This window comes from Porites lutea, chromosome 3 (assembly GCF_958299795.1).
Source record: "Porites lutea chromosome 3, jaPorLute2.1, whole genome shotgun sequence".
Taxonomy (NCBI): Eukaryota; Metazoa; Cnidaria; class Anthozoa; order Scleractinia; family Poritidae; genus Porites; species Porites lutea.
In genome coordinates this window covers 19,916,270-19,941,674 of record NC_133203.1, presented here as the reverse complement: position 1 = coordinate 19,941,674, position 25,405 = coordinate 19,916,270, and the positions used below count along the sequence as shown (strand labels likewise).

The following is a 25,405-nucleotide window of genomic DNA, read 5'->3' as shown; positions in this document are numbered from 1 at the left end:
CCCTCTACTTACAGCTGTAGCATACATGCATGTGACAAATTGGACATATTTATCATTAATTTAGATAATCCAATAACTGACACTTTAATGTACCAATTATAATATCGTATCTCTTCCTGTTCAGATTTTTCATGTTTATTCATGTACTACATACGTATGTACCTGTTTAAAAACATGAAGGCACTGTACTGATGTATTTAAAATGAATTTGGTTGATAACGTGATAAGCCTTTTTTGCAATGTATGTTGTCTTTATTTGATACACCTTTAAGATTTGTACATAATATTTCATAAGGTCCAGTTTTGAAAGCGAAACACTTGAAGGCAAAAGAATTGTTAAGAAACTCTTCCAAAGAGCTTCAAGAGATTTTTGAAGGTTTTCCAGGTATTGCTGTCTTTTGCTTTTAATTTTTAAAAGCAATCTCTTAGTGTAGTATACTTTCATATCTTATTAATTAGTATTAGTTTCTGGGTGGGAGGCAGGGTCCGATTCCCTGGTGAAGTTCATTGGTTAGCTGGCTCCGTCTGAAGGTCCCCTCTTCCTTTTGGCAGTCTTTTTACCCAGTTTACGAATTTCCCCTTCCTCATGTTTTGTTTTCCTTTTTTCCCCTTCCTTGTTCTTCTTTTCCTCAGTCATGGTTTGCATTGCTTATAAGCATTGCACTTGCCAGCTGCCCTAGGACAACCAAAATACAAAAAAGGAACTCTCATTATAGTTCCTTATCAGCATGAAACTATTCAGCAATGGAAGCAAATGGAAGAGAGTGCTATTGATCCTAAGGAGACAGGTATGATTGTTGCATTACTGCCACTGCTACGTTTCTGACCCACTTTGTTGGTATCTCTGCTTTTTACTTCGGCGGAGCGCAAAGTAAAGGATTCGCCACGCTCAGGAATGTATCGAAGTTACAATTCAAAGTCTGTAGGTTTTCGGTTTTAGTCAGCTATTTGACGAAGAGCCGAATTAGTTCGAGGTATCTCGAGATTACTTCGATTTCTTTCATTTATTCTTTAACTATTTTGAGGAAGAAAGAATTATTATTTTGGTTTCCCCGGGGTTTGAACCGACTCGCCTGTGTGACCCCTCAGATCAGAGGAGACTCTAAGTTGAGGGATTAGCCAATTGCGCTACTGCGAACCAAGGTACTTTGGGATGAAAAATTGCTATGAAATTATGCACCAGTATCGGGACAAGATTGGGTGCGCTAGTTCGTGACTTTTTGGCTTGTTGCTTCGGCGTAGCGCGAAGTTAAGGATTCGCGACGCCCTCGAATGTATGAAAGTGGACCATTTTGGGATGAGTTTGGGCATGTAAAGTGGGTGAGTTTTCGATTCGACGAGGTCAGGGCGGAAGTTGTTCGAGATATGTCGAGATGACTTCGAGTTGTTTAATATATTTGAGGAAGAAAGAAATATTATTTTTTCGTTGGCAGGGGTTTGAACGTGTGCTCTGTAACGCGGCCTGTTAGATTTGACACAACGCTGAGATTAGCTGTTAGCGGATTGGGCTAGTGCGACGTAGGGTAAATTTGTAGTGTGAAAAATGTGCAGGTGAAGGTGGTGGGGAAATGGAAACAAAAGTGGCGGAGGTGGTTGCAAGGCTGTTGTTTTGTGAGGGCTTGTTATTGATTGTATTTTCAAGTTGTTGTTTTATGTAATGATGGGGAGAACTAGACAAAGTAGTCTTCGCGATTGCTTCTGATTGTTGATGTGTGGCTTTAAATAGTTTCTTTGTTGTTAATGTAAGGGAGCCTTAAATGAAGGTGTTGCGAGGGGTATTTTTGCCGAAGTGTGAATAGGAGGGGTTTGAGAATTACAGCCAAATTCGTTGTATCGCGCTGCGTATTTTGCAATAGACTGCGAGCAGTCTCTCTTTTTCTTCAGATTTAGTGAGAGCAATGCATGCGCTTGGGAGCGGCGAAGCCGCGAGACGCGCGAAACGAGGGCAGCAGCCTGAGAAGAACAAAGAGACTACTCTCCCGCCTCACGCCATCAGTAATGCACGTGGCCATTTGCGTATCTTGCGTTTTGCTCGACGGACTACAGAAAAAAGAGAGGCTGCTCGTAGTCTAATTTTGCAAACTTAGAAGGGATTTTGGGTTTTTCTGTTCGGTCAATCATTTTAGTGAAGGTGGGGTTAATGCAAATGACAATGTAACATGCTCGCCCAGCTGAGCTAAAAATGACTCTAGCTGCTCAACAATAGCGAAGGAAATCGCAATGGTGAGTGGATTTTTTGTCGAAAGGAGGCAGAGGTTGTTTTATTTTTTCGAGTAACAAGAATAAGAAAGATTATAAAAATGTGCAAAGCAAACTTAACTAGTCGATTATTGCAGGAAACAGGACAATCACAGAACAACAAACCTTGCCGAACAGAAAACAAACACAATGGATCGAAATCCACCAATCACGAATCACAAACCATGACCTTTTGAACTGAAGCCTCCAACCCAGACGTTCTTACGGGTTCGTCACGCAATCATTCCTCTCCCTAAGAACGTTTGCGTGGGAGGCTATTCTGGTGCTAGTAAAGATTTGTTTTGTAAGAGGTCTGCTAAGATGATTGACAGAACAGAAAAACCCAAAATATGCAAAACGCAGGGCGCGATACAACGAATTTCGCTATAAGTGTAGACTCGGTTAATCATGTGTAATTTACATGTAAATGGAGAGTTTAAACAGAGACGTTTTGAGCAACGCATGTTAACGTTAATCGAGTTGTTGTTTTCCTGCACAGTTGTATTGGGCGGATTTTCAGGCGAATTGTTTTTATAATACTTAAACACGTTTAGCAATACATATTTGGACACGTGAATTGCTATTTAGAGGGAAAAACGCTGACTTCCAGTTTAAGAGGTCGCTGTGAATTTAAAAGTACTGTTGTCTGTGCAGAGATGATTGGCAGAGGATCGAAATGTACCAATGCAGGCGGTGTTGGACATGGTCCAAAGCTCTTCATGGGAAAAAAAATGAAAACGGCTCATTTGCATATGACCTTCGCTCTGTTCACATATCTCGTTACGCCATAGAAATAGTGTGATATGGGCATTACAGGCCTTCTTCCACTTTTAAAGGACATAACATGCGACGTTCATGTTTGATCTTTTTCCAGAAAGGTTGCCGCAATCGATGCTTACTGCGGGCTTCATAAAGCTGCTATTTTCTGTGCCGAAGAGATAATTCTAGGGATTCAAACAACGTGGTACGTATCAATACTTCGTTCTTACACGTGCTTAAAAGTGCATGATTTTAAACGTAAGCTTCTCTTTAGTCCTTCTTTTCACCTCAGATTTTATTTTCTCAGTTACATTGACATGTGCATGAAGTATATTGATCTTCTCGTCGAAAATAATGTACAGGCTATTCTGGTTTTCGATGGAATGGAGCTGGAGGCTAAGGCAAATGTGGAATCCTTTCGAAGAAGGTGAGGACAACATTAAGTTAGCAGAGGTTTTCTAGTCGTTTTAGTCCGTATAAATTCAGTTTTATCTGTTCCTTATTTTTTGTATGAATTATTAGGAATCGTGAAGAATCTCGGGACAAAGGTTTAACTCTTTGGAGACAAGGGCGAAAAGAAGAAGCAAAGGAACTGTTCAAAAAGGCTGTGAACATCTCAAATGATACGACCCTCAAGTTGGTGGAGGTAACCCAGTGTTACTGGCAATATTGATATCTCAGTCTTTGTTTTACTTGGCTACTCCCAAAAACTAAAAGTTGAGTTTCAAATGTTGCGTTGCAAAGTGCTTTACATGTAAACTTATGAAAATCATATTTATGCTGTAGTGCAATCTTTGGTATATATTTTTCCCTTTTTGGATATCATATTATTAGCTTTTGGTTCAGTGCTAGCAGAGCCTTCTCAAGAAGACAAAAAATTTTTAACCAAGAATAAAAACTTTAACCAAGAATTTAGGACTATGTTTGGTGTCTCTCAGTGGTTATTAAGTAGGGACTACATGTAATCTAAATTTTCTTTCCTTTTCTGTGTAGTCATTTTCATTTTTTTTTTTGATTTGAGGTTTTTTTCCCCTCAGGCATGTAGACAGAGAGGAATTAAATATCTGGTGGCACCATTTAAGGCTGATGCCCAGCTTGCATATCTTAATAAAGAGGGTTATGCAGATGTTGTTATCACTGAGGACTCGGACCTGTTGGTGTTTGGTTGTACACAGGTAATTTTTTAGTGTTGTTTGGTAAATCTTCATTATTTAGAACAAATGAATGTCTTACAAATTCAAAAATACATTGTGTCCACCCCATGTAGCCAAGGACTGGGATTGTTGAAAGTCCCTACAGGTGTGTTCTCTATAGAGCCCTTTTTTATTTGGTTAGGCACTGACTATTAATTTTACTGTATTCATCGCTCATATTTCTCATGTCATTTTAGTGATTCAGCCATTTGTTGTATTGTCCTGCAAGGATCAATACTAATGGCATGTTTGTCTCTAACTTTCAGGTCTTATTTAAAATGACTCACAGTGGAAGTGGGAAGCTAATAAAAAGGGAGGATCTGAACTCTGCCCTGAAATTCAAGGACTTCACTTTCGAAAAATTTAGACACATGTGCATCCTATCAGGATGTGACTACGCTTCGTCCATTAGAGGGATTGGACTGCAACGTGCCTGAACTGTTTTGGAGGCAGCTGGCAATAAAGGCACACAATGGGCCATAAGTAACGTAAGAGAAATCCTCCACAAGCCTTCACTTGTTATCCCTGATGGATATCATGAGATGTTTGAGATGGCAGACAAAACCTTCCTGCATCAACCAGTGTTTAACCCTGGTACCAAAAGGGTGGTTCCACTTAATGGAGATGTCAACAATGAGTTTTTTCCACCAACTTTCCGTATCCTTTATTTGAATGCAAAAGGGTTCTACCTCGAGATCTAATCAGTGTGTTTCCATTCTTACAGATTGCTGACTAAAAATATGTCATAATTTTCCCAATATTTAGCAAATACTAATGTTCATTGAAGGCTGATTTTGTTTAATTCTCAAACAGGGCAATTTATTATTATTAACTTTCTCAACACATTTTAGTTCTTGTTGCAGCAAATTATAAAGGAAACAATCAAAAGCAAAACTAATATCCAAGCCTTATATGTTTAGAAGTGGTGAAAGTCACAATAGACCAAAACACTTCAGTTATACTATTGTAAAATGCAGAATAACATGTGTGTCTCTGGTCATCCATCTACTATTACACTATCATTAAGCATTGTTGCTATTATCTTGAAATAGACTTTAACTTATTATTAGCAGACGACCGACTGATCAGGTGGCCGCAGACATTGCCATTGGCAATATAAATGTGGAAACTGGAGAAAGAGTGCGGAATTTACCCATGCCTTCGGCTGAGGTACTGTACTGTCTTTGTGTTGATAAAGTATACTTATTGTAATCTTCTAAGATCCTAAGTTTAACAAGTTACATTGGCTTTTAGAAAATTTCATAATGCAAATGGTTTAGTACAATGGCTTTTCTATGTACATGTACACTGATGATTGTGTTGATAATATTATTTTTCTTATAGGGCTGGATGATGCTGTTACCTTACATAAACATACTAATGAAGTGTTTTTTTCCCATTACAGGCGGGAATTTTTCCAGTAACCTTGGGTGCTGTGACCTCTAATGGCACTCCTGGGCCTCAAGGATCAGCACCCAGACAAGCCACCAGTTCACAAGTGCTAACTGTAATTGAGATGGACACTAATGGAAAATTTCCATGGACCGTGCCATGCTTACCCGTTTTAGTCATTGACTGGACAAAGGGGAAAGTGAGCTGTGGTGGTCATGTAAAGGAAGTACTTTTCCAGAGTTCAGATCCAAGGCTTCGGTTGTTATCAACGCCTTTTGAAATAACTGCCTCATCAACTTGCATCATTACCATTGATAATAACCAATACACTGTGATTTGGGAGTGGGACTGTTTTGACTTTAATAGTGAACAATCTACATCCAGTGCAAATTCCTCTTCTGGTGATGAGAACTTAGTTGAAAACGTTTGTCAGTTGGACATTGATGATGAAGAAGAAGAGGAAGAGGAAGACAAAGAGTTTGTTGTTCATACTCTTCCTTTTAAAGTAATGGGTCTTGTTTACAAAACTGAGAGACAGAACCACCTAAAGGCGGCAGGCATGAAAATGCAAGATGATCCGAACTTTGTTGTTAAAGCCATGATTGAGCCAGATCCTGACGATGACTTTGATGCAAATGCTATTCGTGTTTTCATAGACTATGGAACAGGATTTAAGCATGTTGGCTTTATAGCAGAAGAACTAACAAAATATGTCCATTGTGTATTAAATTCAAGAAGACTACAGAGTGCATCTGTATATCAGATAAAGTTCCACACCCAGTGGGCTAAATTAGGGTACTACATGACATTGTTTTTATCTTGCAAAGGTGAATCGCTTCCTCAAGTTGTACAAGCCAGTTCTCGAGTACAATAATAATATTTTTACTTAGTCTTCAACTAGAAATTTAACTTTTTCATCATTTTCATCTAGTCTTCTGATAGAAAATTGTTTGGTAGTTACACTAATGTTGAAATTTACAATACGTTTAAAAACACAGTACAACTAATTAGAGTTTTTTTCCTAAAAAGTGGTATCAATGTTATGTGTTTGCTACGTTCAAAGGTTACCACCATGTTGTTACTTGACATTTTAAGTGCATTAAATTGTCCTTCATAATTTTCGAGACCGTGGGTAATGCTAAATAGACTGTAAAACACACTTAATGAAATGCAGCATTGTGATTCTGAATAACAACTGCATGGAAACGACTATTAAAAGTCAGATAAATTCATTGGTGGAAGTGTCTCACTTGCTGCATGAAATTGAACCCTAACAGTAAGCGAACCCCGTTGAGGCAGATTGGCACGGTTTGCCACAAACACCCCTGGATCACCTCTACGTGAAATCACTACTTGATCTAAGCGTTCAATTCCTGATTGAGATGGCTTATTGAAGCTTAGCAAAGCTTTCAAATGAAAACGCTCATGGATGCCAGTCCAGTAGTAAAAGGGGAGATCAGGATCAATCCGTTTGTTGAATTCATTCATTATTTTTGGGAATTCTAGCTTAAATGCCTTGTGATCAAAAATTGGTCCAAGCAACTCATGGAAAAGGGCAATCATTCCTTCAACATCGTCAGTGGTACTTGCCCTGGGGTTTTCAGGGGGCAAACCTCTTGCCTCACCCTCTGATCGTCTCAACTCTCTGCTCGCCAGGTTTGCCACCAGAGCAAGAATGATTTCTCTTGTTAAACCTTGAATACCCTTCACTGGTCTGCAAACATGCAAGGTAATAGGTAAAATTAATGTTTTTCAAATTAATAACATTGAAAATACTTTTTGCCTGATCTTTGTTTTAAAGGTTTGTTCCTTAAAATCTAAAAGCGATTCCATTAAGTCTATTGGTACAGCTGTATTGACAGTTACTTGAAACCAAAAAAATGAAAAGGAGAACTACAGGTAGATTTAGATTTAGATGTGGTTTCTCTACGTTGACTTCTCCTGGACTTCTGAAGAGGCTTATCAGGAGTATTTCCCGAAGGAGGGCCTAACGGCCGCTTCGATGACATATATACTACAAAAAATATCATATTTTTAAAGAAGAATAAAAAGGGGAATGAGAAAAAGAATTCTACGCAGCTACGAAAGATCGACGAACGATTGATTGTGACTGCGCAAGTAACTTCATAATACTAAAGATGCCGCGAAATGGGAGTCATGATTCCCGCACATAGGTAAACTTCAAGTGGCATTTTCACCCTTAAAACGGCGGGGCCCGCTGGGGCCCGCCGACCATTTCAGATACTTGAACAACAATACTAATAGATTATGCTAAAAAATGAAGGTCAGGGGTCATTGAACACAGAGAAGATATAGGCTGAAAAGCAGAAACAATAGCTCTTAACAAAACAAAGGGATTATGCACATCAAGAATTACAAAGAACAATATCAATAGAAAACAAACATACCTTGGATTGTTTTAAGAACTACGGCTTGCTACAGCTGTCTACTCAAGCTTTTCCAAAAAATATAATCGTAAATCACTCGATAAACGGCAAAAATAGGAGAAAATCGAAGGGACGACGCACAAAAGTAAAAAAAAAGCAGTCCGCCATCTGCAATAGCGTGATTGGACAAAATTGGTCACGTGGACCGTGTCCAACACCGCCTGGTACCAATGCGAGAAAGAGAAGTTGAACTGCCTGTTTCCTAAGAGGTCATCTGAATTTGTTGCGTGTTTGACATAAATTCTCCTTTTTAATTGTCATTTATCATCTATTTATCAATTAGTTGGGGAAGTAGTTGACGACATTATCTGGCAATACTTGATGTGATAGTTGCCTTTACAGTGGTTACACTGGTGGATAAAGATTATGTGATAGCTGATGATGTCATTCATTGTACCAATTATGATGATCAAGTCAAGGGTCCTCTTATACTAAAAAGAAACTGGATAAAATTGAATTCCAATATTCATGAGGTGCTTCTTGAGAGAAATATATAAGAACTAAAGAAGTGTTATGAAAGTAAATGACATTTAGCGCATTCTGGAAGAGTGATTGAGAGAACAGCCATAAAAGGGATAAAAAGTTCTGGTTTTCAACATTGGCTTACAGAAATAAAAAAAATGTTAGTGTATATCGGTTTCCTTTTGGTAATTAAAAAGGTCAACATCTGTTAGATCAAGGCTATTGCACTGCTTGTTTAAAGTCGCTCGCTGTAACTTATAGCTTAAAGAACAGTCAAAAGTTCTGACTACACTGAGTAAGAATCTTGGTTCAATCAAAGTGAAAATTGAAGGAAGTCACGCCATGTGTATGCATGTAACAAACAACACATGTTGATTACACTGGGTATGGATTACAACGCTTGCAACTTTAAAATAGTTTAAAAATAAAATTACAGTTACTGAAAGTGTTCGCAAAACAACATAAGCAAAACGACTTAAGAGGTAAGCCGACAGCAAGTCACTGTAAGACAACATATTAGGCAAACTAATGTCAGATCTGTGGCAGGGTCTGCAGTACGAGTTACATTTTATAGGCGTTTAGCACGTGTAGTGTAGCTAGATTGATAACCTGCATACAGTTACAAGAAACAAATAAATCATTATTAAAGTAGTAATTCCAATGCAATGTAAAGTGCTGCGAGTAAACCATGACCTTTGAAATAGTTTGTAGGCGACAAGAACAAGGTGACATGGAATGAAGTTGAATATTAAACTCGTTAATTCTAATATCGTTCGATAGCGTATAAAATTATTTTCAATCTTTGCTTTGGCCGTGCAGAAAACGCGTAAAGCACACATGTGAGAACAAATATTGCTACACGTTTCAGAGAAGCTCTTAAATAACTAAAGAAATTTATGAGTTAAGCTAATATAAACACAAGAAAGCCTTGGTGCATAAAAATTTGGCCAAAACACGGAATACATTTCTCGTACAGCTGCGTACAGTTCCAGCAATCGGTTCAAATATTCTAAGAAACGTTTAGGTTGAATTCACAAGAAATTTTTACGTCCAGTTACGTGGACAGTGTTCACTTGGGAAATCATTGCCTTTTACAGGAAACTGGATTTCTCCGCCTCGCTTTAGTTTTGAATACCCGCTCTCTTGCTTCGAGAAACAATCCTCGTTCCAGCTGGTTACGTGTCTCCCATAAAATAAAGGAGGGGAAGATGAGAAAAAAATTGTCGCTTCAAGAGGATACTAGTACGGAAAGACTTGTTCGATTTCTACGTGCATCATCAGCTTTTTGTAAATTTGCATACCTTGGACATGCAGTTCATGATAGCCTGTTGCAAGCGTTCAGATAGTGGAGAGCGGTGTGAGCGTTCAGATAGTGGAGAGCCGTGCTAAGTAAAGAAAGCGATGAAAAGTAGAGGGGGACTGGGGAGAGAGGTGCTTACAGGCGTTCCCCCTCTCACCTCCCTCGCTTTTGTTTTTTTGCGCTCCTTTTTACTTCACACCGCCCCCCACTATCTGAACGCCTGGAACAGGCTAAGTTCGTGAAAACAAAAAGATATTGCAAAAGTCAGGTTCCAGGAAGCATTAGTCAGACAGCAGTTTTAAATTTATTTCCGGTTTGGTTCATTTATCAGCTGGCCGCACAATTTAAGAAATGAATAGCGCACCTTCTTTCTAGCGTTCTTTCTCTAACATTGTCCAATACTACTTTTTCGGCTTTTGTTCACATTTTGAAATACCTACGTAGTACGAGAGCCAACGAACTCCTCTCGCGCCTTGACTAAGTAACTTTTGTCATACAAACTCCGTAAACAAATAAAGTGTTTTGCGGTGAAAATAATGTTATGATACTGTACAAGGCAAAAGCAATGGAGTTTGCATGGGACTTAAAAATTCAAGCGCCATTTTGAAGTATTTTCTCCCTACCTTACATACATTCTCGTCGCCAGAGCGACTCGGCTTAATTTGTAACGAACCAGTGGCTCTGGACGCAACGGAAAATACGAATTTTTTCATTAGCTGAAGGGAATTGAATGCGCAGAGCTTCGAGACCACGTGACGAAGAAATGAAGGGCTTCTGGGGATGAGAATATTTCATCGTCAAATTGTCTAAATCTAGTAGAGGACCCACTCCCGCTACGCAATTTATTGACACATTTGCACGTGAAAAGCGGCAACTCAAAGCAAGAGAGAGAACCCTGGGAACGAGTTTGACCTTCTTGGGTGAGAGGCTAGGATTGGAGGCACATGAAATCTTTACACGCCAAAATCTTCGCACGTGCAGAGATCCCTCCTCAGAAAAATCGGAGAATAGGGGTTTCTTATTGACAGTTCGTAATCGTGTATTGAAGTGACACAGAAGCCCATAACCCTCACTGAGTGACATTACTTTTCCCGGAATGTGTGAAAAATGATTTTGTTCGCCGTTTAATGGTAGTATATCACTATCGTGTAAATGAGGGATTTTGATTTGCTTTAGGGCTTTTCCTTAAAACAATGCAAGCAACGAAAAAATACAGTAGAATCTCGGTTCAACGAAGGTCTATATAACAAAGTTTTTTGTATAACGAACGATTTTCTTTAGACAGGTCAAAATTACAGTAAAATGTATTGAATAGAATCTCGATTTAAGGAAACCTTTCTCTTAAGGAACGCAATCTACAAGCACAAAGGTCTGCAAACGTAGATATGTGCAAATGAATAGCTGAATAACGTTCTATATACGTGCAGAATAGTTTCCTTCTCTAGCCTGACGTGGAGGAGAATAGACTGCGTGACGAGCTAAAGAAATGTTTGTGTATGAGACTAGCAGAGATTTCAATTCTGTTTGATAAGTTCATAACAACTTATTAAAAATAAAGGACGGATCTTTAGAGAAATTTTGAGCGTCTCGAAAGACAACAAATATATTTCTTGCGAGAAAAATGAAATGAAATTACAGCAGAAAAGGGCTACAAAAACAAAATTGGCCTCTCTTTCAGGCACTTATTAACACAAAGTTAAAAAACTGGTGCGCGGGCACTGAATTGTTATGCGTATTCGTTTCATTACCCACAAATCAACATCGCTGTAGTGTACGACCAATAAGATGAGTCGGTGCGCCGAGCTAACACCCATCATACGAAGGGGTTCAGAACTAGCTTCTAGTCTTCTTTGCGGATTGTCTTGTGACCACTGCGTATGTCGTAGTAGCGTGGCTTCTTCTTGAAGGTAAAGTGGGTTGTTCCTTTTACAATTTTGTTTGAGTTTAACAGCAAATCGGAAAAGGAAAGTTAATTCCGATAAGTTTACCTCTTTTTAATGTTAGTAAGGAACATCTTTGAGATCCTAACTTCAATATTACCAGTAAAAGCGTACACTTCGGAGATTATTTAGCACCCGCGTTGTATGCTAGCTGCGTCATAAGTTGTGAACGTTCAGAATTCAATTTGAAGAGCTTCCCTTTATAGTAATTACAGCTAACCTTTTTAAGGAAGTTCCTTCAACTTGTTTGGGCTATTTAGTTTTATGTGATTGATAGTAATAAAGCTGATGAGAAATTGCAGGGAAGGATTGAATAACTTCTGTATCAATTCACTGATCCTATTGCTTTCCAGAATCACAGTAACGCAGCTCAGCCAAGGAATAAGTAATTAGTGACAATCTATTTAGTTCAATAAAAATTGTGCAATAATTACGTTAGTGATTCTTGCTAATTACGATCCGATCATGTGACATCGTTCAGCTTATCCAATAATCTCCCAGCTTCGTCTGTCGGTCAGTCATAAGCTCGTTGTCAAAGGGCAAGGACGCTAAGTCGCCCGCATCATGGCTCACGCAGATCCAGCCGGCACTAGAAAGCGCCCCACTCGAAAAACCAAATCGACGAGAGACGAAGACGCATTTCTTTATGATTTTAGTCTTCCAACCGTCCCTCTGTCTTCGGCGCTAGATCCAAAGTTGCCTCCAGATCCGGTAGAAAGCCACAAGTCGGGCACACCTTTGGGTGCTGCTCAAGCTCGTACTCCTCAGCAACTGTGCACCGGAGACCTAGCTTCGCCAGATTACTTGACCCAACGGATCTCTTTGGTTCAGGCAGAGCGCGAAAAGTTAGCTCTGGAATTAGAGCTTCTCCGCTTAAAAAGAGAACAGCCTCCACCAGCAACTCCACCCAGCGATCAGGGATCAATCCCTCCTCCTGACATCACGTTCCACAGCCACTCCCTCTTTCCCCTCAAGCAACCTCGGACTTATCAATGGACAAGGATTTACAGGACACTCGCTCACGCACAGAAACTCCTTCTCATTGTTTTGTTCGTTCCATGGCTCCAAGCACTGATACATCTGCTATTATTTGTCACATCTTAGCCTCCCGTTCCGCTCAGCCCAACACTTTCGGGGCCAAAATTCCAGTTCCCACAGCATTAAAAGTTCACATGTCGGCTCATCTTTTACGCCATTATGACGATAAGATCGTCGCGGAATTTTTAAAGTATGGATGGCCGATCAATTACAACTCCCATCAATCGCCATTATCTACACCTCACAATCATCAATCGGCTTTGGCCTTTGCCGATCACGTTCGCCATAACATCAAAACAGAATTGTCCTTTGGGGCCATCGCTGGCCCTTTCTCGGTCAACCCGCTCAGCAAGCCCCTCATATGCTCCCCACTTCAAACTGTCCCGAAACGCGGTTCGTCTAAACGCCGAGTCGTCATGGACTTGAGTTTCCAGCCAGATCGTTCGGTAAACAGCGCAATTCCTTTGAACACTTACCTCGACTCCCCCTTCAAACTTCGTCTTCCCGGAATAGATAGATTGTGCGAACTCATATTATCTAAGGGCCGTGGTTGTCTCATTTACAAAAAAGATCTTCAGCGTGCTTATCGTCAGATACCGATCAACCCCAGAGATTACCACTTGTTAGGCTTCAATTTTGACAATCAATTTTATTTTGATACTCGTTGCCCCTTCGGATTACGAACTTCAGCCATGATCTGTCAACGGACCACCAAGGCTGTCATTTACATTTTCACACAATCAGACTTTTCCGCCGATGTTTATCTAGACGATTTTTATGGAGCCGAAGTTCCCGCTCTGGCGAATACGGCTTTCGCCACTCTACAAACTCTTTTCGACTCGTTAGGTTTGGCCTCATCGCCTGAAATAGACTCACCGCCCGCAGTGGAGATGGTTTGCTTAGGCATTCTCGTTAATACCGAAGACTTAACCTTACGAGTCCTCGATTCATGGCTTCGTGACTTATCTGATGAATTACGATTGTGGCTGTCACGCGAGCGTTTTACGATGAAAGAGTTGCAGTCTCTGCTCGGTAAACTCTCCTTTGTGACTGCTTGTGTTCACGTGAGTCGAATTTTCTTGTCACGCTTGCTCAACGCCTTGCGGAGTTTCCCTTCACATGCAAAACATCAACCAGTAACTCGTGCAATGCGGAAGATTTGTTGTGGTGGAACACTTTCCTTCCCCTCTTCAACGGTGTTTCGGTTATAAAGCCTGACGAGTGGTCTTTCGCCAATTTGCGTTTTAGCACTAATCCCTGCATGGTCCGGGGGGGAGCGACTTGCCTTGACTAATGCATCACGTTCGCTTTCCCGGATCCTGTTCTCTCGGTGGCCACTCACATCTCAGCGTCGGAACTCTTTACTATCGTCGTTGCTGTCAAGTTCTGGGCTCCCGTCTTGCAACATCAACGGTTCATTCTCTCATGTGATAATGACGCTGCCGTCACCGTCATCAATTCAGGCTCCACAAGAGATCCATTCATGCAGCATTGTTTGAGAGAGTTGTGGTTCCTCTCCGCTCTACATGACTTTGACATTCGTGCGCGGCACATTCCCGGTGAGCACAATTCGTTAGCAGACGCATCGAGCCACTGGGATGACCCTTGCGTATCAAGTTCACTTTGCTCAAACTTCTCAAGAACTCGGGATCAGTTACGTTTTCAACCAGATACCCGGAGACTTCATCTTTTTTTATGTTGATTGATCTTTTTAGCATGCACTTTCAGTTAGTCATTTACATTTTTTTCTTTTTCGCTCGTTTTCAGGGTCTGCCATCAGTATATCAACTTTAGATGCCTTTGCTCAGCGTCTCCTTCATCTCGCCTTTGCCGATTCTACTCATTGGAACATTCAGTCTCATGTTAATGTGTATACTAGGTTTTGTCGTTCGGTAGCTTGTTCTCCGTTCCCTATCGAAATTCAATTGCTGATACGCTATGTTGCTCATCTCACCCTCTCCGGGAGATCCTTCGGCACTATTTCTAATCATTTAAGAAGTCTTAAGCACGTTAATCAGCTTCTGGGTTTTGGCAAGGTTTGGGACACGCATTATCGTTTCCAGTTGGTTTTACGAGGTGCCAAACACTATCTCGGCGTGTCTGCCAACCGCAAGCATCCGTTCACCCCAGAACTTCTGCTTCAGGTGTTTCCATTATTCCAATTAGACAAGCCTTTACATGCAGCCATGTGGGCTCTGTTTCTAGTTACCTTTTTCACCTTTTTGCGAAAATCTAATTTAGTTCCCGATGTAGCCAATCGCATTTCTTCCAAAGTTCCGTTGCAAGCCGATCTAGTTTTTGACTCACATGGCGCCACGCTTCATATCGCGGCTTCTAAGACTATTCAGTACCAACAACGTTCTTTATCAATCCCCTTGCCTCTCATTCCTGGTTCCCCGCTACGCCCAGTCACCGCTTTAAGACATCATTTGCGTTTGAACTCCGGGCCGTCCACCGCCCCATTGTTCTCTGTTGTTTGTTCCACCTCTCAGCAGTTATCTCCACTTACCTCTCGCCATTTCTGCCTTTTTATTTCCAAGGTCATTAGCGCCATTGGTTTAGTTCCGGCTAACTATTCCCCCCATAGCTTTTGGTGCGGCGGCACGAGTTTTGCGTTCATATTAATAAAGCTGATGAGAAATTGCAGGGAAGGATTGAATAACTTCTGTATCAATTCACTGATCCTATTGCTTTCCAGAATCACAGTAACGCGGCTCAGCCAAGGAATAAGTAAGTAGTGACAATCTATTTAGTTCAATAAAAATTGCTTAATTTTGTGTAATGAAACTTATCGATTCCAAAAACAAGTTAAAAGTTCTTTTTTGTCGAGGCCTGCCTGTTTGCTACTTGGACTGCTATAAATTTTCGTGCAACCTTTTATGGAGTGTCCTTATGCGACGTTAAAATTCAAGATCTTTGACTAGTAAGCTATTTATCTATTGTAGAATGATTTGTTATGAAGAAGTGTGTCTGTTTAGTAATATGATAAGGTGGGATGTTTTTTCGGATAGTGTTCACTGTTAAGCCCTGTGCAACTAGTTAAAAGATCGCATAGGTCGGGATATAGTCTCCACTCGGTCAACCGACAAACTCCTGTTTACCTTCGTGAAAGACTTTTTGTTGAAGTACGCAGAGGCTAAACAGGAAGACGAGTTGAGTCATAAAGCTCACCTTTAATCTTAATTTATAAAGTAAAATTAATGGGAGTAATGTGTTCTAAAAACATCTAGTAAACGAGAGTGAATAAAGTGGTACTTTTACTTCCTATGTGCAATGTGTTTTATCTCTTATGAAATTTCACTCAAGGTTACGTATGAGGAAACATGCAGTTCACCTGATAATTTGAGACTAAATAAAAACCCCTTTTATACTATGCAAGTTGAAAAAACGACTCTCTTTTTGCCATTAAAGATATATGTCAATATGTTTTCCTTCCAATTTTGATGTGATAGGAAACCACACGAAAAAAATACTCTATAAAAATAGTAGTAAACAAAACTAGTCTTACACTGTTGTTGTAATATACTGGTAGGAACTGGCTAGCAAATTCAGATATCGAGTTGACTATAAAATCGAACTATAAGAAAGTCAAAGTAAATTCACCTTCGGCATTTGAGTCTAAGCTTGTATGAAAAGTGTCTTGAAAAAAAGGTAATTGTTCGGCCAATGTTTGTCGCAAAATAATACGAAAATGTAAAGTGAATGAGATTAAATTCTGTTTTTTCATATTTTCAATGTAGTCTTTAATTTACTTTACTTCAAAGCCTATTCTAGGAAATCAATCCCAGAGAGTTAGCTCATTTACGATCTACTCATTAAAAGCAGTTTGAGAACCGAGTGACATGAATAAACTCTCTTTTAGTTTTACTAAATCTATTGAAAGTTGATTTTATGATTTGATGTTCGAGATCCAACAATTAATTTTCAAGTCGTTCTCCAACTTTGCCGCCTGGTGTTGATTGCACAAATCAGAAACCAACTGAAGGCTAAAAAAGAGCTTATCAAATGTCTAATAACCCAAATTTATGTCAAGAAAACTATATATAAGTAGCTATAATTGAAGCTGCATTGATTGATCAACCAAAACTGCTACTGTTTCGTTATAAATTCATACAGTAATGGAGCTTGCTGAGGTGGTGTTAAAATAATATTTGAATTCGTTGAAATATAATAAATTTAATTAAGCTTAAGTTTTATTTTATCCTGCTTCTTCTAAACACAAAAAGATTCTAACCTGCAAAATATTTAAGCTCTGAATCTTGTCCTTGCACGCCGTTCTGCGCCATAGTCATAAATAAAGATTCCCTGATAATGTTTATCGGCACAATCCATGCAAATAATTGAAGTTTTAAAGTTTGCAACGTCCCTCTACTTCACCTTTCAATGAAAAATATGCATCTTCACTTCCAGCTCTAAAGGGCGAAATATTATAGTCAGGCTGAAGAATGAGATTACGGACATTACTGTCAATCATTCTCTAAAACAGTAAAAGTACTTGGAGTTGTCCTTTCTTTGTCCACGCCAGATTTCGCATCATAATAAATAGCGGGAGCAGAGGAAATTGATGTAACACATACGTTCTTTAAGCATTGATTTCCCATTTTTGCATAAACAATATTATGAAATAAGCTTTCATTTCCAAGCTATCGCAGATTCGTTTAAGACGTCTAAAGCTCAACTTCCATGCTCGAGCATTCTTGTACAGAATCCAATGATTGATAGTGTTGTCGTCTGAGTGGACAGGGGAAACAACTCAAAATACGGCCTTCGAGCAGTTTCTTTACAGAGATGTCACAGAAATTACTTCTGAAAACGATCAGCTAGAACTCTTTAGGAAACATCACAATAAGGATTTTTTAATCGCCCACTTGAATATCAACAGCATCCAAAATAAATTTGAAGAACTGACCGAAGTAATCAAGAAAATCAACGTCCACATAATGTTCGTAAGTGAGACCAAGATCGACGCGAGCTATCCCAACGCTCAGTTCAAAGTTCCGAACTACTTCCTCTACCAAAATGATAGGAAAAAGGGCGGCGGTGGAATTATGGCTTTAATATCTCAATCGCTAGTCAGGACACAGCTGAAACCTGATAAATCCTTTAAGACACTGGAAATAATTGCCTTCGAAATCAAAACAGATATGGACAATATGCTAATTGTTGGTATTTATTGTCCCCCGAGAGCTCTGTGTGGCGAATATCAAAGACTGCTGGAAAGCGAACTCAGTTATGCCTGTAACTGGGCAAGCTTGAACAGTAATTCTGTTGTAGTTACTGAGGACCTAAATCTGAACAGACTTCGCCCTGACAAACCTGAAGGAAAACTGCTTCTCGATTTGGAAGTTGAACAAGGTTTTGAATGTCTAATTACTAAGCCAACAAGAATAGAAAAGCGTGGAATAATTATAACAGAGAGTTTAATGCATGTTTTGCTCACTAATAGACCGGATAGCTTCCAGCTATCTGGTAATTACCATCCTTACTTAAGTGATCACAACCTTGTTTACGGTGCCCTGAAGCAGAAAATAAATCACAACAAACCAAAGGTCATCACATTTAGGAGTTATAAGAACTTTGACCCTGAACATTATAAACAGCTTTTGTCCTCTGCCCCATGGCATGTTGGACAATTGTTTGATGACATCGACGATCAAGTTTACGCGTGGAGGGCACTTATGAACAATATACTGGACGAAGTGGCACCTTTGAAAAAAATGCGTGTGCGTGATAAAGATGTGCCCTACATGACGTCTCATTGGAAAAGTGCGATTAGAGCTAAACGCAAAGCAAATGACAAGTACTTCAAAAACAAAACGCCAGAAAATTGGGAATCACGACGTAAAGCCAGAAACGAGGCCACTAAACAAAGAAGAATTGCCATCAAACAGTACTGGTATAATAACTCAAACGATCTGAAAAACAATCCCAAGGCGTTTTTCAAAACTTTCAAGCCATTTTTGGGTTCTAAGAGCTGTACTGAAAGAAACGACATCCACTTAAAAATAAACGGCAGTATGATAACGGATCAACAACAAGTGGCTGAGGAATTGGTTGAGCATTTTGCTACCTTGGCGGATGGCATTGGCGGTACAGCGATTGAAAGAAAGTCAATAGAGGACTTTAGAGACCATCCTTGTGTTCAGAGGATACAATATAAAAATAGGAATTCCACTCAGACCATTGAAATCGAATCGGTTACACAGGGTCAAGTCCCTGCAGCTCTCGATTGGCTGAACATAAACAAAACCACCAGCACTGATGGAATTCCTTCAAAGGCTTTAAAAACAGGTGCTAATGAATTATCCGCTCCACTAACCACCTTGTTCAATTCTTGTATTATCAAGAATGCATGGCCTACTGAATGGAAATATGGGCATTGGGCCCCAAAATACAAAAAGGATGACAGAAATGCAAAGGAAAACTACCGGCCCATAACTCTCTTACCATGTGTAAGTAAAGTTGTTGAGAAGTTGGTTGGAACGCAGATCAACTCTGGCTTTGGTAATCGCATTTACCAAAACTCATCCGCTTATCGCAAAGCTCACAGCTGCGAAACGACATTGATCAATTTAGTACATTGGAGACTAGCGAGGGATCGAAGACAGGTTGTGAGCATACTTTCAACTAACATGTCAAAGGCATTTGACTCGTTACACCCACCACTACTTCTGAACAAGCTTGAAGCGTACGGTTTTCAGGAAAGTGCTATTCAACTTTTAAACAGCTATTTAAATGAACGGAAATATCAAGTAAAGATCGGCCGTCATGTTAGTTCGAGCCGATTCGTGAGTCGCGGCTGTCCTCAGGGTTCCGCGCTTGGCCCGTTGTTATGGAATGTTTTCCAGAATGACCTATCCTACTGCCTAACAGCGAACTTGTCTATGTATGCTGACAACCATCAAATTTACCACGCAGGAGCAGACCAGGCAGCTGTGACTATCCAGTTAAAGGATAGTGCCAACTTAGCAACAACGTGGTATGATTCTAACTTATTGGCGGGAAACCTCAAAAAGTACCAAGTTTTGAACTTGGGCTTCACTCAAAATGACAGCAATATTTGTGTGAATGATGTTGTAATTGAAACTAAAGATAATATCATACTTCTAGGAGTAGTGTTAGATTCTAAGCTAAATTTCTCTGAGCATATAATCTCTATCTGTAAAAAAGCCAGCCAGAGAATTGGTGTTCTAATGAGACTACGTAATCTAATTCCTATGAAATCTAAGTTAATATTATTCAAAAGCGCGATATTACCATTCCTCATGTACTGTCACCTAGTGTGGCATTTTTGCAAAGCGAGTGACACTCAAAAGCTTGAAAGACTAAAAGAAAGAGGACTTAGAGCGGTTTTCAAGGATAATAATTCTAGTTATGAACAACTATTAGAGAAGGCAGATCTGCCCACACTACTAAATAGTCGCTTACAGGATCTGTGCATCCTTATGTATAAAGTAAAGCATAAACTGTGCCCTGCATATATAAGTAACATCTTTAAAGAACCAAATAGTAATTACAATCTGAGGCAAGCAGATTTCTCTATACCTAGGTATGAGGCAGTCACCTACAGAAAGCACTCTATTAGATATCTAAGGCCTAGGCTATGGACAAAACTACCCAAGAGTATTAGGGACGTCACAACCCTAATGTCGTTTAAAAGCAAGATACGCCAACTCAATATAAGTGAACTTTTAGATGATGGCTGCGCAGGCTGTAGCCTTTGTTCATTTTGACTTCTGTATATTTTTACTATAAATCTCGTAATTAGATAACTATAGATATTTTACCTAAAACTGTATATAGTTTTTAGTTGGTATATTCTCCCCTAATTGGTGTCCCCAAATTAGTAAGGGATTCTTTTTTCCCTGGCTAGACGGCTTTTGACACTTTAATAAAGTTTCTATCTATCTATCTATCTATCTATCTACAGCTGATTGACTGAATAGAGATTTTCATTTCATGTAACAGGTTAACAATGTCACCTTTGAGGGGAGATACGGGTGATTTGGTTTGGATAAACGCTTGTTTCACTAGCCATCGAGTCGGAATTGCTAGTGGGAGTGATAATCAAAACCATAAAGCTCATGACTATTTACTGGAAAAAGCATTCTGATTCCTTTTACGACTCTGTCGCTAACGTTCCGCGCATATTGTAAGAGTAAGGAGCAGAAGAGGAACAAGTAGAGCAACCACAAAACGTGGGAACCTGCATTGTGATTGGCTTCTCCCCCCGCTTCTGGTTTCGATTCAGAGAATTTTGTAAAAACCGGCGGAGTCGGAGGAAATGAAAATATTTGTAAGGCCTGTTTACAAAGAGGTGGGGGAAGGCAGGTTGGTAAGGTAACCTGCTTAGATAGGGTAATGCGTCTCTCTATTTCATCTCTGTTCATCTGATTACGTTTACATCATCCCTGAAAAAAACAATGGTTATCAAGCAAAGGGATTAAACAGGTAGTATCAGAAAGTAGTTAACGGTTGCTGTTTCAGGGGAAGCGGAAGCTGTAGGGAGTACTCCAGCATATAAGCTAGGTAGCTATGTGCCGCTAGTAAATTACACTGGGATAGGCTATATAAATGAGAGAATTTCACTCTGCAATAGGGTATTATTTTTCAGAAAAGTGATCAGTTACTTGAAGATTTAACCTTTTTTGACTAGAGGGAGTGGGAATTGCAACTGAAATATATTTAAAATATAAAACTCACACAACTTACAATTCAATTTACACAACTCAGCATAAAAGCTATAATTGTAGGATAGCGAAGATTTGGGGTGTTTTGTTCAGCATAGGGTACCAAAATTGAGCTGAACTAGATCTGGTATAGGGTAACAGTTCCAGAATACCAGCAGCACATCTACACCCCAAAATTCCTGAATTGACTCCCTGCCTCCTGCTTATTGCTGTGCGTTTCACAGGGTAGCTAATATCATAATAAGCTTATTGCAGTGTTGGTATTTAGGTTAGGCCATGTGTTTCTACCCTAATTTACACATGAGTCAACAACAAGCTTTATTTGTAGAACAATTAGAGTACATACAGTATTGGAAAAGCTATTGACAGGGTTGTCAGTAAGATGTCATGTCGTGAGGTAAATACAACAAGTAGGCACGGAATCAAACAGCTAGGGATTTAGTTTGGTTCTATTTTTCTTCTATTTTCTTATGAAAGCAGCCGGGGGCCAGTTCATCGTAGTGAGAGGAAATCCCTGGCCCCCAACCTTTTAATGACAGCCCTGTATTGATAATAATGTGTTAGGAGATTTAATTACAGCTAAACAATTAACCTACTTTAATTCATTGCAAACATCAAAACAGATTTGCACTAAAATATTAGGAAATCTAGGACAGAATTCTAGTACTGTTTCAAACATACATCTGTATGTTTTTTTTTCTTATTTCTTTTCGTCAAATCAAAAACTTGTCGCGAGATCACATTTAGTAAAAAACATTTAAACATAAAGCAATGTTTACTATAAGCTTCTGTCTGGATGTTCTCAAAAGTAAGTAAGGAAATACATTTTTTTATAATATTTTGAAACAAAATCACTTATTTTTGTGATTGGAAATTATGCAATTTAAACAATCTGGAAGCTGCAACAGTTTGCTTATGTGTAAAAACGTATACATTTCTTGCTAAATGGACTATGGTGAATCACACTAATCATTCAAATTTTGAATTGAAAAGTTCCATCGCAAAAAATCTCAACCAAAGGGCATGCATGCATGTCAACCCTGCCAGATATATCTGGGAGTCTCCCAGATATGACACCAATCCCCAGTCTCCTGTACAGGTTGCTTTATGTCCAGGATAAAATCATCTTCTGAGCTGCAATCTTGGACAAAATAAAATGGAACAGCAAACCCTCATCCCCCCCAAATCAAGGATGAAGCTGCGCGAAGGGCAAAAAAGCACTATTTTTCCATCCTTGATTTGGGGGGGGGAGGGGGGTCCTAGGTTTTCCATTTATTTTGTCCAAGATTGTAGCTTTTCTGTGCCTTAGTTTGAAATTTAGCCCATTTTTAGCTCAAAACTTGAATTTTTCTTAATCATAGTAAGGTTTCTACAGCATTTTGCACCTATTTGGTCACTGACAAAGATTATTTCTTGCATCAAAACGATGATACTGCATTTTGATAGTATATAGTTGATGTGAGACTTGATATAATGTCCTAAATTTCCAGAGCAGTAAAGGCAGGGGGGGCGGCGGGTAAAAAACAGAGAGTCTCCACATTTTAGATCCCCAGAAGTTGGCATCTCTGGGCATGGCCAGAATGTGTAATAGAAAGAATGGAATGCACCAATCTAAGGTTGTACTGGCAAACAATCCAGACTCCATTCCCAGCATAGAGTGTAGAATTATACTAATCAACACTGTTTTTTATTGTCTTAAACTAGGCAAGAAACTCATTTTAATGTGTAGTTGACATTTTATAACAATGATTGTTGATTGTCAAGAGTTGACACTTAGTATTGTCTACTTTTGAAGATGGTAACTGAGTGAAATATCCTACCCTAGAGCAATATATCGTACATGTTAAAGTCACTACTGAACTTGCTACTTTAAATAAACTTCATGTTAAATAAAATTCCTCTATCATCTTCTATCTTATTATAGAACAACAAAATTCAGCCTAAGACATTAACTTGACAACTACAAAAGCTCCAGATATAAGTGCAAACATCAACTTTTTAATACATTTATTGTGGCACATAACATGTTTTGTGCTGTTAAACAATAGCACTAATTGCAACCCTTTTTGCACAGAAATCTCAGTTTGAAGGTTGTTGTACTCTATGCGTTGTTCTTTGTTACATTTTCAACCTATTTTGTTTCAGTTTTTTGCAAATACAAAGTAAATTTTACAATCAAACTCAGAAAACTTTAAATATCGGGAATATTTCTGGAATATTATTGTGTTAGAAAAAACAAGTGAATTAGGGTGTCACAAACCGAACTACAAGCAAACACATTAATTACTTTGTACTTTTCTGGCTACATTGCATATTGTTGTTATCTTTGCTCTTATAATTTGGTTATAACACAATAAACATTGCACAGATATTTCTAGTGTTGACTGTTTTCCCAGCTGCACTATAAACTTCAGTGGCAGATCTAGAAGGGTGCAGGAGACTTGGGTAGTCATCTACACATTGAGACAACTAGGAGAAAGGTGCAGTGTATTTTTTTGGCCCTTTGCACATCAGTTTGGTCTAGAAATAATGGAGAAGCCTAGGCCCTCCTGGACTGTCTCGTTGCCACTGAACTGATGTCTGCACTTTTAGTACTAAAAGGACAGTTAACTTTTCATACTAACAGAAATATATACACTCGTTGTTCCTAATCTTTGCATTTCTATTTGAAATTTATTTGTAACTCAAGGATAAACATATTTCTAATTAAAAACATTTTTCATAATGAGAAGATATTTACCATTATCGTAGGCATCATAATGGATACAAAACCAGCTTACACAACAGCAAGACTGTATCCACTACAACTGCAAGAGAAAGTTTTAGTAGGATAAAATCATTTTCAAAAAAAGTGCCAAGGTAGATTCCTAAAAATATTTACGTTCTATATAATACTCTTGCTATATATTGCACAATAGAAAAACATTGACTTTTCAAAAAAAAAAAATTCTGCAGTACTGAAAAAGTTCTTTGAGATCAGCATCAAATTTTATACAACCAGGAAATTAATGTCAAAACCAAAGACAAATATTTCTTATTTTGTTTAAGTAGTGCAAACATTCACTAATTTTCTATTAACTGAATTTTTAATAATAATATAGTAATATTTTGTTTTTTCAGACAACGAGATTGTGTACTTTGCACAAATGATCGACAGTGGAGGTAAACTTTTTAGATGCAATGATAAGTTTACACTCAACACTAGCAATCCTCAGTAAGGTATTCTCTTTGCACTGCCAATGAGGTACTCATGCGAGTTCTTCAAGAGATGGATACTGCTGCTATTGACTGGATAAATGTCTATCTATAATATTTTACGACTACATTTCTTTCCCTAGAGAGTGCAACAAACTACTACAAATCATTTTGCAACCTTTAAGTCACTTAGTAATGGTGTAGACAAGCAAAAGGCCCACACGGCCAGACCTATACTACTTTTAATAGCATGAAGCATACCTAAGAACTCCCTTGCAGATGGAATGGTAGTGCATTGCAGGGTTACACCCCAGCATTTTTTTAACCAGTACGCATTCGTAGACAGGGGTGAAGAAAGACAGTTGATGATCATAATAATAATATTATTATTGCTTTCTCAATGCAATTGCTTGTATTGAATTAGCAAATTAAAGGAAGAGAATTGAAATTTCTCGTGTTACCTATAACACAAAGAATTTTATAAAATGTTAGAGACTGCAAATGAGTTCCATCCTTATTTCTGATAAAAGCAATACAAGGTCTCTTCTATGGTATTGCTTTCAACAAGTTTAATATAACTATGAAAGTATTATATAAACATCCTCACTTGTAACCACAATCTCTTGAGGATTTTTGTTCACTTCTTGTTCAGATGTATGTGAATTGGGATATTTTTTTGTAACAACACAATTTTTAAAACAGTAAAATCTTCATACTTGCATCTCTGACAGTAAAGTGAGACAGGAATCTG

At 38.9% G+C, this 25,405-nt stretch overlaps 2 pseudogenes; both read left to right on the top strand.

The window, feature by feature from the left end:
• The first annotated feature begins 3,041 nt into the window (after window positions 1-3,041).
• LOC140931852 (exonuclease 1-like) lies at window positions 3,042-3,670 on the top strand (annotated as a pseudogene).
• A 368-nt stretch (window positions 3,671-4,038) lies between these two features.
• Window positions 4,039-6,678, top strand: LOC140931851 (uncharacterized; annotated as a pseudogene).
• Window positions 6,679-25,405: the final 18,727 nt, after the last annotated feature.